Below are 15,127 nucleotides of genomic sequence, written 5' to 3' on the forward strand. Positions count from 1 at the left end.
CACTAAAAAAACTCTACAGAAAATTATGTATAATTTAATCCCTTTATAAAAATCAGAGAGCCAGACAGATGCAGACATGTGCCAAAAACATTTTTTTCCTGGAAGAAATCACAAGAAATGTAATAATAAATTACGTTTAAGGGGAGGCTTTTACTTCTCTTTCTCTTTCTGTACCTTTTAATACCATTTGTATGTCAACCATGTACACGCACTGTTTTGATTTATTTTCAATGTTATCATACGTTACCTGAATGTAAGATTATGGACAATTGTCTTCTCTCTCTTTATGCTCTGTTTTTCAACAAAATCTAATTTTAAAAAAATCAGAAAATTTAAAGAACTTATAAGCCTTAACATCTGAACCTCCCAAAATATATTTAATGAGTTAAAAACTTTTTAGGCAAGTTCTGAGGGAGAGAAAAACAGAACAAAATAAGAAACGAAGTAGAGAAGGGAAAGCAACACAGACAGATCAAGTATCAACTTGGGTTGAAGGACAAGACAGAGTATTTCTCCCTTTCTAGTGTCTTAACAAAATGATAAATTATGCATTGCATGGTGTTAGGAAGCAAGAAGCCACAAAGAAATCTAGCAGTTCAAAGCTGTGGAATGTAGAAAACAACCTGGAGGGAAAATCTTTAAAAAGCCTTCTGGAAGAACTAGTCTTCCAAATTCACAAGGAAGCAGCAAAGAAAAAAAATTATAATAAAAGTAAATAAAAAATCCACCACAGACAAATAAAACCACAACCCTATAATGCATTATGAAATCCTTTGGCAAATATTTATAAAGCCTAAGAGATAAAATCCCAAATCAAATTACTTCACTTACGTAATTATAATTCTAGACCGTACCAAATGTCTTCATAGGCATTAAACAAAAAGCCTGGAGTGTCATCTAGCTGGATGACATTTCATAATTGTGGTTCCAATTCCTGATTGTCTTTATCCAAGGTTTAAGAGGCAAACAATAAAACAGAAAATTATAGTCCCTTAGTGATGAGTCACTATATGGATGACACAGGTAATCAAACCGTACAGTGTTAAAAGTCTGAGGGAAATGATGAAGTACCAGTGGGGAAAAAATAAAAATCATCTAAGTATATATATACATCATATGCAATCGCCTGGTTCAATGAAGAAAAATAAAGGTTCTAAGAAGAAGAGTGGGCTATTTTCTCCCTGTGCCAATTATCAATTTACCGCCTCTAGGCTACAAATTCACCCCTTACTGCCTGATTGCAAAAATGGATCTGGGCCTCTTAAATATTTTTTTTCAGTTGCTAGTTAGCATGATGTTGTTAAGTTTCGTCAGTAGAAGATGTGGGACAGACGGTGCAGGAGGAAGGAGTTGTGTTTCTGGTTCTCCTGCAGTATGTACAGCTTCTCCAGCACCAATTGTGTAACGGTTTTGTAGTGGAGTGCCTCCAGTTAGACATCTCTCTGTGAACAGCTTTCCTCAGCACCCCAAAAGATGGATTTTCAGGGAGTTCCACTGCTGTGGCACTTCAATAATTTCTCTGCCATACAGTGGGCCACAGCTGTGTCCTCTCCAACAAGGTCTGGATCAAGATCTGGATCTCAGCTTTGGGAGGGGTGTAAGGTGTGGCCTCTTCCTTAGAGCCCCTAGGGATAGTGTTGCTCCCTATTACCTATTATTTCTATATTCTACAGAGTTCTGTTTACTTCTTATTAGCCAATCCATCATTGCTCCAACCCCTTGTTATAGCTAACAAGTCTTAATATTAACCTGTTCCCTGTTCAAACTATTGTTCCTGTTCAAACTACTGCGTTGTTTCTGCCTCCAGAACGCACTGATCGATATCCTCCCTTTAGCTACCAGCATTCCTGCTGTTGGCCCCATGCCAAACTACACAAGTGAAAGAAAGAGCAAGAATATGCATTTTTCCAGTTCTGTTCCCACTGCATGGCCGTAAACTACCTAAGTTCTCTCAATCTCAGTTTGCTCACCTCTCAAAAATAACAATAATAATATATTATTGTGCTATTTATAATATAATGCTGTGAGGATTAAGTTAAGCTAGCATAGGCAAAACATGAATCTAGTACCGAGCACGTATTATTTGACTTTAAATGTGCCTTAGCTATCCACACTTGGCACCCTGACACATGGAGAGGCAGAGCTCAAACCTGCTGCATACTCCAGTGCCAGAGATCTGGAAAGGCTGTCAGTTCAGAAAACAAACATAGCAAAGAAGAATGATAGAAAAAAATCCACGTACCTATTCCTCAATTTTCAAGTTATTTTCACAATAAAATTCTAAATAATAGTCATAGCCAAAAGGCAGAAAGTAAGAAGCAGTCTGATTTTTCAATTGTATTAAAACTGTTCTCCCACTTAGATGAAAATCACTTCTGGGAGAAAATCGGGTTGTCCCTTGCGGATTTCCTGGTCAGGTTAGATCTCTGCAATTTTAAGGTTAAATTCCGTGTCATTAAAAAAAAGGACTTGTTGGGGTGGGGGTGGGGGGAGGAAGGAAGAGAACATTAGGGAGAAGCATTCTTTTGTAGGTTAAGGTTTGTCATCATTCTGGCCTCCCCCAGTCTCACTCCAACAAAAACATGGTCACCAAATCCCACTGATTCTACTCCACAGATGTCTCCTAAATGGAATCTGGCCTCTCCTGCCTGTAACCACTGTCACTGCCTACACCCTGGCCTTCATTATGGGCCACATGGATTATTACAATCCAGGGAGGTTTACTTGGCTTACAAAACAGAATTGGATTATGTTATTTAAAACCTTCCCCTGGCACCATGCTGCCTATAGGAGACCATTCTTCCCACCTTCGCATTCTCATTTCCCTCAGCAACTGAAGAAATCCAAAAGCGCCAGGCCGTTTCAGGCCTCCGAGTCTTCAAAGGAGCTCTGAGCTGGGCCTAGAATGTCTCGTGTGGCCCCCACTCCCATTCAACAGCAAGCCCTCCTCACTCTAAGTTCCCCTGGCAGAGGCACCCTCAAAGACAGGATTAATACCACTAAAATGGACCCATGTGCTAGGTCTTGAGCTCTCCTAGAGCAAAGACCAGGTTGTATTCTTCTTTGGATGTCTGGCCATTAAATGGAAGCAGCAGCAAGTTTAATCATGACTAGGAATAATACCTAACTTATGTAGCAGCTATGAAGGAAAGAGATGAGGCCTGACCACAGTGAGCAGCTCTCAGTAAATGGATACTACTCTAGGACATAATACAGATCATGAAATGTACAGTTTTAGATCAGAGATCTCTGCAATGATTTCATGCAATGACAAAGAGCTGAAGGCTTTAAATTATGAATCCTAATCATTTGCTGTTCATTTGGTGAACATATATTTATTGAACGCCTACTCTATGTTAGGTGCAAATTTACTGTTATCATAAACCATCATGAGTCAGGACAGTAGTGGACTCGGCATAGAAAACAGGAAAATTAAACTGAATTTAAAATTCTATGAGATTACAGTAAATTTAAGAAATATTAGGAGAAAAAAGTCAATGACCCAAGGCTGACGGCATACCAGGAACTGATTTATTTTCAATTTCTGTATAGTCAAGGTATAGTATTTTTGGTTGCCAGTGGATGTTTTTTTCAGAGCCTTCCACGTCTCCCTAGTTTTGGCCAAAATGACAAACCACAGGGATTCTGAGAAGATAGCACTAGTCTACACATTTATTTATCAGACCCTAATGAACTCCCCCAGAAAATTCCTACCCTGATTCTCTATCTCCAGGCCCTCCCATTCCCCACTCATTCTTCTTGCTCCTGATACTACATTCCTAGGGTCTTCACCTTCCCACCCACTTAGAAGCATTGGCTTCTATCTTTATAATTTGGTGGCCGCAAACATATTTCTTAAAAAAACATGCAAGACAGTTTTCTGTTAAAAAATCTTCCAAACAATGCACTTCAGTAAATTTTGAACCAATTTGTTAAAAACCTAAAAAGGTACCCACCATGTGCCAGGGACTTGGAATACCATATAACACAGTCCCTGCCCCCAAGAAGTTCACAGTCTATCTCAGGAGAGAAACATATTTAATGCAATTTGCCGAGTGATATATGAAGAAGTGCTTGATTCTGCATGCCTGAGGGAGGCGGACACATTAGGAGTTCACTTTATACATAAGAAGTGCTCAGCTCAACAGATACCAGGCTGTGTCAATCTTGGCCTGCTGACCCACAGATCCACCCCTTCTTGTCTCAGACTCTGCTGCATTATCACAGGGAATCGACTCCTTGGATTCAACCAACGGGAGGCATTGGCAGAAGACTGGAGGGCAGAAAGAATGGAGAAACTGCCAGGAGCACTTCTCACCTTCTTCTCTGCCGACATCTCTGGATCTCCTTTGTGGCTTCAGATCCTATCTGTCCCTGAGCTCCACTAACAGCCTCCACCATCTGTCCCTCCAGCCTGAGGCTGGTCACGACTTCCTGCTGAGCTAATCTCTAGGTTTCTTCATTGTGCACTGTTAGGCTCCCTGCTGCATCCATCACCTGTGGAAGTAACTCCACTAAATTCCCTCTGTTGTAAATACAAGTGGCTTCTTTTTTCCTACTTAGGCTCTAACTAACCAGTTACACTACAATGGCTGCACACACATATGCTGATGATTCACTCTGGCTACTCTCAAAAGCCACCATGCTCTGCTAGAATCCAAAGTTTAAACTTGCTGAAACCTAGAATTTTCAGTAATATACCTTCATCTGGCCTAAAAGAGCCAACGTTAAGCCCTAGAAATGTTTTGGTTTATATAGGAATTCCTTGAAAATGGAAACAATGCCTTAATACCTATTTTCTTTAAGGCTAAATGATCTTCCCCAAATGAGATGATGGAAATGTTCTGTATCTGCTCTGCCCAACACGGTAGCCACGAGGCACACGTCGTTACCGAACACCTGAATGTGGTTAGTGCGACTAAGAATTTTTAATCTTATATTAATTTAATTTTTATTTAATTTAAATATCTGCATGTGGCTAGTGGCTACAGTATTGGACAGCGAAGGTCTAGCATATGGTCATCTCTACTTTGGGAAAGGACTTCTGCTGCTGGTGTTTTTGTGTGCTTTGGAGGGAATGAGTAGGTAGAGAAAGAAGCACTGTAGAAGTATCAGCCCTTTTATTCATTCTATTCATAGTTTAAAGATACAACAACTCCTAGCCTACCTGACCCCCAGCCACATGGACACACAATTTATTCAGATAACTTGGTTAGCAAATTCTCAGAGAATAAAACTCCTTTGAACACAATGGTAGCTTGAGAATGAGGAGGTCTGGAGGAAATGGTGGTTGAGGAGAGTACATGTAGAGTTGAGTCCAGACCCAATAACGGGGGAGCTCTCTGTGGAAAGAAACAACATTAGAATTCCTGCTTTGTTTTCCCTATTGTTCAACCCAAGGGGAACAATCGCCTATTTATTTCCTATTGAACTGTCCCAGTCCACTGCTTGCTCTCTTTCCAAGAGGCTTCTCCTGTAGTCTTACTGGGACTGCATGGCTTTCATAAGACATACTTCTATCTATCCTGGCACTGCTGAAACTGTGAAAGACATTCCCTTTGATCTAGACTGGTGATGACTAGTTTCTGGGTTAGAAACATTTCATTTCACCTCTCTGACCTTTACATGGACACAATCAAAGTAAATGACATCAGGCTCCTGATTCTCCTGAGGATTTTGCTCCCAGAAGTAAATCCTAAGGATTTAAGAAGGTGACTCTTTCCTGCCACTTAGACTGATATTTATAAAACAATTGCTCAATAGTACAAAAATCACTTACTATCAACAGTAGTTAACTGCAGGAAACTGTTTCAGTATATCAGTAGGAACATAAGAATATTAAAAGGACAGTCTTATAGGAATACACTTGAAAAGTACCACAGTTTCTGGAACCCAAATGCCCAAAAGACTTGGGCATATTATCCTGAGAACCAAATGAAAGTATACTTCATATATCTATAAGAATCTCAGCAACACAAAACCACACTGAAAAATTCTGTGAAATTTTGGCTACGAACTATTTTGAAGACTTCTGTAGTTGTTTGGTAATTTGTGCAATTTAAATGAGAATTATGGGATATGCTAACTAGCAAAGTAGGAATCAGTTAGTTTACATTGTAATTGTAACTACTAAAATGTACTCCACTTTACTCATGTTTACATGAGTCACCCACGGAACAGAACACCACATTTCCAGCATGAATAAGCACTCAGTTACACTCACTTTTCTTCTCAACATTTTCTAAAAAGCAAAAAAAGATACTAGTATTATGATGGTCATCACACTCTCGTGTTGCCAGTCACATAGAAATGGGCGCTCACAATGCAGGGGAAGCAGGCTAGTCCTTGCAGTGCACCAGCATCTCGGTGGACTTGCCGCAGTCCAAGGCTGGCCCCTTAATCTTGCAATTCATAAATATGATGATCAGGAGAGGATTCATGCTAACCACACTCATGGTGACATTAAAGTACAAATGTTAATTTAATATCTTGCTGTGAGAAATATAAACCATCATGTAGGTTAGATGCTGGTATCTGCTGATCATGTGTTTCCCAAAAGCAAAATTCACAAGGAGCCCAAATTACAATCAGAAGGATGTACGATGGGCATGGAATAAAAATACGTTTTGTGACTTTTTTTGTGGCCTGCCACTACAATGTGAGGTTAAGGTAGGCTCTGTGGTATTCAGTGACTAGGGCAAGACCACACTCTTGGTGAGGTTTGGAACCTAACAGTTTGATTTCACAAGTCCACAGATAGCCCCACCATAAGGATAAGATCCATATGGAGACCTGTTCATGCTCCACTAGGGGCTGGGTACCTTCTCCTGCAGACAAGCCAGGAGCTAGCCTCTCAAACAGCCTCCCACCCCAGTCTCCAAGTTCTACTTCTTTAAATCCTTCTTCAGACAAATCCCCTTTCAGACTAACATGTCAGTACCTTTAACCAAATTATAATTCTGTCCTAGAAGCCACCTAATCTCTTTACTTTCTTTGTCTATCTTTCTGTAATCCATTCATTACAGATGTGTTTTATAGTTTCTTTTGCAGTGGGATCTTTTTTTCCACATCACAAAGGGGAAGGGATCTACCTGTTGGTCCTCATGTATGGTACACACATACCACACCTATGGTTGGAGCCAGTAACTCCACAGTGAAATGAAGGCTTTAGGAATTTCAGGGAAGTGGGAGGGACCTCTTAAAAAAAACATAAGGAGGGGGCCGGCCCCGCGGCTGAGTGGTTAAGTGTGCGCGCTCCGCTACTGGCAGCCCGAGTTCGGATCCCGAGCGCGCACCGACGCACCACTTGTCTGGCCATGCTGAGGTGGCGTCCCCCATACAGCAACTAGAAGGATGTGCAACTACGACATACAACTATCTACTGGGGCTTTGGGGAGAAAAAGGGGAAAAAAAAGGAGGAGGATTGGCAATAGATGTTAGCCCAGGGCCGGTCTTCCTCAGCAAAAAGAGGAGGATTGGCATGGATGTTAAGCTCAGGGCTGATCTTCCTCAAAAAAAAAAAAAAAAGAAAAAATCATATTAAAAAAAAAAAAACATAAGGAAACTACACCCACAACCTATATTTAAAGAAGTATATTAAAGAACTCATTACATGCTAAACTTAAACTCTTTAAAAAATACAAGCAAACAGACCTATGACACGGGTAGTGAGGTATATTGTTCCTACCTACTTTGACATTTTAAATCTCTTTGTTCCTTACATGTCTAAAATGTGTTTGGGCCTTTTGATGAAACTCTAGTTTCAAAATACAAAGAAATCTATCTTTAGATCTGTTAACTCAGCACAAGTCTAGAACTTGGGATTTTGGCAGAAAATACTGCAGAATTTCACCACGCTGATGCCCAGGAGCCTTGCAAATACATAATTAGTCTTCAAACACTTGCAACAACACTTTCATCGGCTCACGGAATTTTCTAGTCTCACCCACATCTGAGAAATCAACGTGATGAGGATGAACCTAAAGTGGAGAAATCATCTATCAGGTCTCCAGAATTGTGGTCACTGGCATCATCTAAAATTATAATTTGTCTATCACCTCTTTCAGTTTATTATTAACCTGACTTTCGGCTTGGCTGGAATATCAAAGCCTTGCCTTCTGACCCCATAGAGGTATGCAATTTTGCGTAACCGGTTCAGGATTCTCCATTAGACTCACTGAGTTTTTGTCAATATTGCTTACCTAGTAACTCCGGGGCAGCTTGAGACTGTGAGAGTCTGGAACATCACCTTCTATTTCTGTACAATCAGGAGAGTTAAGTAAGCTTGAAGGTTAGTTTAAAGGCTTACAAGCACTAACAGAGCTTACGGTTGGCATTATAAATTTCTCAAAAGTGTGTTTTGATCCCCAAGTCACTCCCATTCTACATGCCACTTAGGCAGTGGCTGCTGCACTGCACCTCGGGGCTGCCATTACTCCAGCGGTGTGGTATGAGCCAGCTGTGAATTCTCCCCACTGCTCCAAGAGGAAAGATTTCCAGATGCCCACAGATGGGCAAGCTGCTGGGGGCAGGGGGTCCTATAACCTGCTCCATTTGAGGGCTTAAGTCACATGTTTATGTGAGCTTTAAACAATTCAGTCCAAATGCAGTAGGGACCTTGAGAAAGAAAATTAAAAGCAACCTCTCTTTAAAAAATCACTAACTAACTTCTATTCTCCAACCTGACTAAGATCCTCTTCCCAAGCCAGGGAACTTTTCATTGCTGGGTCTCTTACTGCTACCTTCTTGGAAGACGAACAGAGTTGCAAAACGCTCTGCCTTTACAAAGTAGACAGTGCTGTGCACACTCGAGGATCTTTCCACCCAAGCCGTATCACAAAAAAATCACACTCTTAAGTCAAATACATTAACTTGCAACTGATATTATGGATATGCTACATGCTGCTATAGGTTGCCATAGCGGCAGGAAAACAGTGGGACCGGTAGATGGTCTCCAGACTCCTAGTTCCATAGCTGATACATGACTGGAGGTGACAAAAAAGTGATCACATGAAAGCTTTATCTTTTGTGGGGAGGCTGAAAGGGTACAGGAAATCACTAAGACTGCAAAGTTGACACACTTGCACATACATTGGCTGGGTGTGTTGCTTCCATCTTAAGGCATTGGAAAATAATTAATAAGAAACCATAACATCAAGAGTAAGATGAAAAAAATAGGGCAAATTACACTGCTTAAGAACAAACATTACAAGTTTTTATAATTGAGCAATTCACAAATACAGAAATTACATTCTTGGCTAGTTCCAGGCTAATATGAGTAGATGACTCTGGTTTTCCATGCAACTCATCCCCACCTTCTAATAAATGCTTCTCACCTTAGTGGATATTATGTTCACCCTTCCCTACAAGGCCAAAGTAACACTTCCAAAGACATTTACCTCTCCTCAATTCTGAGGACAAGAAGCCTTTTCATTTTTCGTGTTTTAACTATTAAAAATCCAATTTCTTTATTCATTCTCTTTCCAAATCTTACATTTTAAGAAGTACCATTCAATCCCATTACCCCCCGCCCCTCATGTTAATATAAAAAACAAGAGCTTACCACTGTGCCTAAGGACCATGCTATAAGACTTACAAGCATACCTTGTTTATTCCTCCAAACTCTGAAATAGGGATTGAGTTTTCACAGATAAAGAAACTTGCCCCAAATCACACAGCAGGTTAACTCAGTAGGGCTGAGATTCGAGCATAGGCTTATCTGACTCTCAAACCACTGTAATATATTCCTCCAGGGAATGGAGAAAATGATATTTTACTGTGCTGCTGCTGATAAAATGTGTATGCGGTATACATATGCAGATTTCAGAATACATTAACTCTCAAACGCCCTTTCACAAATATACTCTTAAAGCTACTTTGTGATGTTGCTAAAGCAAAGATTAGTATTCCAATTTCACAAAGAGAGAGACATACATTGAAGAGTTAAGCCAGGGTTTCTCACTCTCAGCACTACTGACATTTGGACAGAATAATTCTTTGATGTGGGGGCTGTCCTATGCATTGCAGGATGTAAGCAGCATCCCTGGCCTCCACCCACTAAATGCCAGTAGCATACCTCGCCACCCCAGTTGTGTCAATCAAAAATGTGTCCTAACATTGCCAAAGGTCTCCTGAGGAGGAACATTGCACCCTGTGGAGAACCACTGAGTTAAGCTAACTGCCTAAGATCACATAACTAGTTAAAGATTGTACTGATACTAGGAAAGAGCTCTTCTAAATCCTAGTTTAGTGAAGGTTTCTCTTATACCAAGCTACAGCTTCTTAAGAGAAAGCACTTTTTAGACCAGATGAAATGTACAGAATCCAGAATGTGACCCTCTCTATTTCACTTTACAGTATATAAGTACTGTCTCATACTAAGGTATACTTCCCCACTGTCTTCAACCACTGTTCAAACAGTTTCTAGAGCCTCTCCAAAACCTGATTACCCCATTCTGGACACACATTTAAACACAAACCCAGAAATGTGCACAACATTTCCTCAAGTCATAAAAGTAGGAGCAACAACAAAAAGACTAACATCTAACACATCCAATTTGCTGTCAGGCTCTGTTTTTAAGCACTTCACATGGATTACCTAATTTAATCCTTCAACACCTTCAACAGCTGTATGAGGTAGGTACCTGCATTTTATGAATGAAGAGACTGAGGCACACAACGCTCACATAACTTGCCCAAGGTCAGGCTTGTCTTATCTACAGTGCTTCAAAGAACTGTGGCATTATCACCTCCTTGGTGCTAAATACTCTATCTCTACTATTGCGTTTGTTTCTCCAGCTGCATCAAGTGCCCTCGTCAAGGCACAGTGCTGGCACCTTACTCAAGTCTGACATCATCCTACTGATCATCCCTCTTTGGATATGACAAGATACAAACGCACTTATCTATAGTGCTGTCCAACCCACATTTGTGAATCTTCAGTAAAGAACACAAAGCACTTTGTTAAACGTTTTGCTGAAGTAGGTATGTCATATCTATGGCAATGCCGATGTACTTGTCCAGTAACTATCAAAAAAGAAATGAAGTCAATTGTAAATGAGTGATGCTAGATACTGATCACCACCACTTTTTCTAAGTGACCCCTATCCATTTCTTCAAAAAATGTGATTTACAATTCTGCTAGACACCAACATAAGCTCTGAACCTAAAGTTTCCAGAATTTACCATCTCTCCAGTTTTGAAAATCAAGCTGTCTGGCACACTTCCTCCTCTCCGTGACTTTTGCAAGATCACCCCCAAGCGGTTTTATCATCACACTGGCATGTCATTTAAACATCCTCAAGAACTCAAGTCACTTAAAGCAGCTAGGATTCAGAGAGGTTTAAGGAGGAGGTCAAGGCATCCATGCTTTTCTTGGGAAGGTGGGTGAGCGTTCCACATCAAATACATAGTGAGAATATGAGGTGAGGGTGTGAGCAATCCCCGGTCCTAGAATAGATGCTGTAGTTCACGGTCTCCTAAGAAGGTGGCATTGTTGTCTCTTACTATGACATCCCAACAGATGATGTAGCAGATGCACTCTCTCAGAATGGGCTGCCCCTGCTGAGACACACTGAGACTTTCCCACCTGCATTTCACAAGAAAAGTTTTAGCACTCACAGAGTGTGACATTCATGACGTCACCATTCTTAAACAAGTTCAACACTAACCTAAGTGCTAACAGAAATTCAAAAACATTTCACATGGCAAACAAAATACCTCGGGTGTGCACGCACACAGATAATTCAACCACTGGAACTCCACAGACCAGCTGCTTGGTCTTACAATTAGAGAACGCCTCAGTTGCACTCTGTGAGGAGCAGGAAGAATATGCATGCCCAAAACTAAAAGTGCTTCAGAAAAAAACGGGAGAAAGTTACCAAAAATCAGCAACTATGAGGCAGCCACGCATATTAACAGGCTCATCGAGAATAGGGCTTGCTTAGTTAATAGTTGAAAACCACAAGCTTCCAGAGTAAATGCATTATTCCTTGAACTTTGATATTTTGGCACTGGGACAATGAGGAACTTTTAAAATCACTTAAAAATCTGCTTTGAACCAAGAACCTCCTCTGGATTATTTCACACAGAAAAATCAACACTATGTTAGGAGCAATTGGAGTCACGTGGGAAAAATCACAAACCTTAGATGCTAACTTCTAGTGTAAACTAAATTAACTAGCTGTAAAATTTAGAGATTATGTAACCTTGCTGAGGCTATTTCTTCAATTATAAGACAGAGATAATAATACCCCTAGCTCTCAGCATTATGATGAAAATTAAATGAGGTAGTGGGTGCAAAGCATCCTAGTGCCTGATAAAAAGGAGGCCCTTACATGATCGGCTCTGTTAGAACTATTAGGGGAAACTCAAATCAAAATCCAAATTTAATTATCCCTTTAGATTTTAGACATTTCAGAGATTTAACAGTTTCCCATTCTCACCACCTGAGGGAGCTTTTCCAACTACCCCAGTGGACTTAAGGCCACTTCTTTCAACATCACAGGCTGTTTCCCAATAGAAATGGGAGCCCAACCTGTTCTCGCTCACACAGAGGCACTTGATCAGTTCAACTTAAAGCAACTGAGCTTAACAATCAGCCTATAAGCTTGGAAACAGTGTCACTAGGAGTTCAAAGTGTAACTAAAAATTCTAACAAATTATCTTAATTATTCCACTTAGAAGTGATTTCTTTCTAGAGAAATTTCCTTCATAGATTTAAAAAAGTCAGCTGCAAAGAACTTCACTCTCTTTTTGTTAGAGTCGCTCTATTGCATTAGAGTCTATATCTTCACAAATGAAGGAAGTGTAATACTATTCATAACTTCATAATTCATATTTGTAACTATAATTCAGTTTATAATTTTCCTGTCCCCCTTTATGCTACTGGGATGTCTTCAGCCTGCCTTTCCAGTACAGTCCATGCTTCCTGATGGTGATACGTGTCTGTCACACTGTGTACGTCCTTAGCAAAACAGCAATAATCACAAGATTCTGCTTCTCCTGTCCCCTACCTCCCTATCCTCTTGCAAGAAAATAATTTACTTGCACCATACAAAGCTCTATTCACTTGCTAACTTCTTACATAAAAAGCAGATTTCTTAAGGAGCTCACTGACTTTATTTCTACATAAATTTAAAAGTGATAACTCAACAGAGTTAAGAGTGGAATGGGAACAGACCTTAAGTCTCCCGATTCCCACTGTCGTACAACTTAAGTAACAACTACACACAGCAACACAAATAGAAAAAAACAACAAAAAAACCGCAAGCGCCATGCATTCTACTCAGTGTATTTATTTTCACAAATTCCACAAGAGCAATTACCTGGCCACAATAAATAGAAAGCATAGCTGTGGAGTAAACCTGCTCATTTCAAGACATGGTGCGCACGTGCTTCCTTCTGGCATTGAACACATCTCACTCACCAACTAGCTCCCAACCAGCCGACAAGTTAGCTGCAAGTCCCTTTCGTACAGAGAGGGAAATTTTCAAAAGTGAGTACTTCCCCCAAACTCAGTAACCAAACTGTAAATACAATCCCACTCCTTCAAAAACTCTCTCCATTAGGAAAACGTGATAACCCCAAACCGAAACCACCCCCTGATCCTTGGCTCTCAAAAGCACCCTACAAAATTGAGAGCATTTGGTGATGCAGCCTACCTACACCCTGACCCATGTTTCAGCAACTACACTGTCAGCGTTCTCAGGTGTAAATAGTTATTGCCCATTTCATCATCAAAGCGGAATCCAGTAAAAAGTAAGATTCCCTTTACTTCGCGAAGTGGAAGGAATGGCACAACGACTGCGTTACTGGGTGTTTTCTGCAAGGCAAGAAAGGCTATTTCTCCCTGCTTTTAACCAGGTCCCTCCGTCTCTGAGCGCTACAACGCACCCCCCTCCCCCCAGAGAGCATTTTAATGAACGACAGCATCTCAGAAGGAGCAACACTTACGGTCTCTCCGCCCTGGGGGCAAAGTCTCCGGCAAAGTTCCCTGGGCAACAAGTTTGTGCGCGCTGCCTGCCCCGGCGCAGGTGGCGAGGCGCAGGCGGTCAGCGGCGCGCCGACCCCCAGCCCCCGCCCCTGGGGCGTGCCCCGCTGCCTGCCCGGCCGGCGTGCAAGGACGGCGGCGGTGGGGAGCCTTGCGCCCCGGCAGGCGGGAGGGCGGGTCCTCTCTGGGGGGCAGCTGCGAGCACGGCCGCCTAGTCCAATCTGGGGCTCCAGCAGGGAGGCCGCCAGTGTGGCCGACAGCAGAGGTTTTTTTGGTATGCAGGGTGCGGCCTTCTAACACAGCAAAAAAGAAATGAGTCAGCCCGTGCAATCCTACCAATAAGCGTGTTCACTGTCAGTTAAGGCGGAACTTTCCTTTCTTGATTTATATCAGGCTTAGGAACCTTTTACAGTTTTTTTTTTTTTTTTAACTTCAGCCTTTAACAACTTCAAGAAAATGACAGATTGCCTTTTTTTAAACTTTTACGACACAAGGCTTAATCTTGTTATGATATTTGACCCGTGGATGTACGTTAATTTCTATTACTTAGCAAAAGTTCTTGAGTTAGGCAGAGATCCTGGTTGTAAAGAGCGTGGGATCCGGCATCAAAGCAGATTCAGACCTGACCTCTGACACACTATGACCTTGGGCAAGTTAATTATCTGCAATGAGGGGGATAAAATGCCCACCTAACAGAGTTTGTGGGGCAGATTATATGGAATAATACATGCAAAGTATTTGGCACCGCGCTCGACATACAGTAGGCGCTCAAAAACTGCTGTCTTGCCCCTCTCAGTCTTGAATCAGAATCGCCAAAATTGTGGACAAACTGGCCCATAATTTTTTTTTTATTCTTTTCAATGTTAAACTATCCAAAGAATTCTAGAACTGAAATAGTTATTGGTATTGCATGGTCTGAGTCCCTTATTTAAGTGGTGAAGAAACTTTTGGTTTAGGATTCTTGGATTTGGTATTCTTATACAATAGAAATTTTATTAGTAGCAAAAAAAAAAAAGGCTTAAAATTGGAATGATTTTATTTATGTCAAATTAAACCAATTTTTAAAAAAGTAAGAGTGATTTTGGAAATATTCATTCTTATCTGGGTCACTGTGCCCTAAACATTATTTTGGAATAA

The 15,127-nt window shown here is 41.0% G+C and overlaps 1 protein-coding gene across 10 annotated transcripts in view; it reads right to left on the reverse strand.

Annotated features, from left to right (window-relative positions):
- SGMS1 (sphingomyelin synthase 1) overlaps positions 1-15,127 on the reverse strand; it is a 281,381-nt gene that overhangs the window by 66,966 nt on the left and 199,288 nt on the right. Inside the window, exon 1 of one of the 10 annotated variants that reach the window (XM_058543452.1) lies at positions 13,954-14,240. The exons of the other annotated variants lie outside the window; for them this stretch is intronic. The gene's annotated coding sequence lies outside the window, so the exon portion shown is untranslated. Of the gene's footprint in view, positions 1-13,953; positions 14,241-15,127 lie in introns of those variants that run through there. 10 annotated transcript variants of the gene reach the window in all.

Source organism: Diceros bicornis, chromosome 6 (assembly GCF_020826845.1).
Source record: "Diceros bicornis minor isolate mBicDic1 chromosome 6, mDicBic1.mat.cur, whole genome shotgun sequence".
NCBI lineage: Eukaryota > Metazoa > Chordata > Mammalia > Perissodactyla > Rhinocerotidae > Diceros > Diceros bicornis.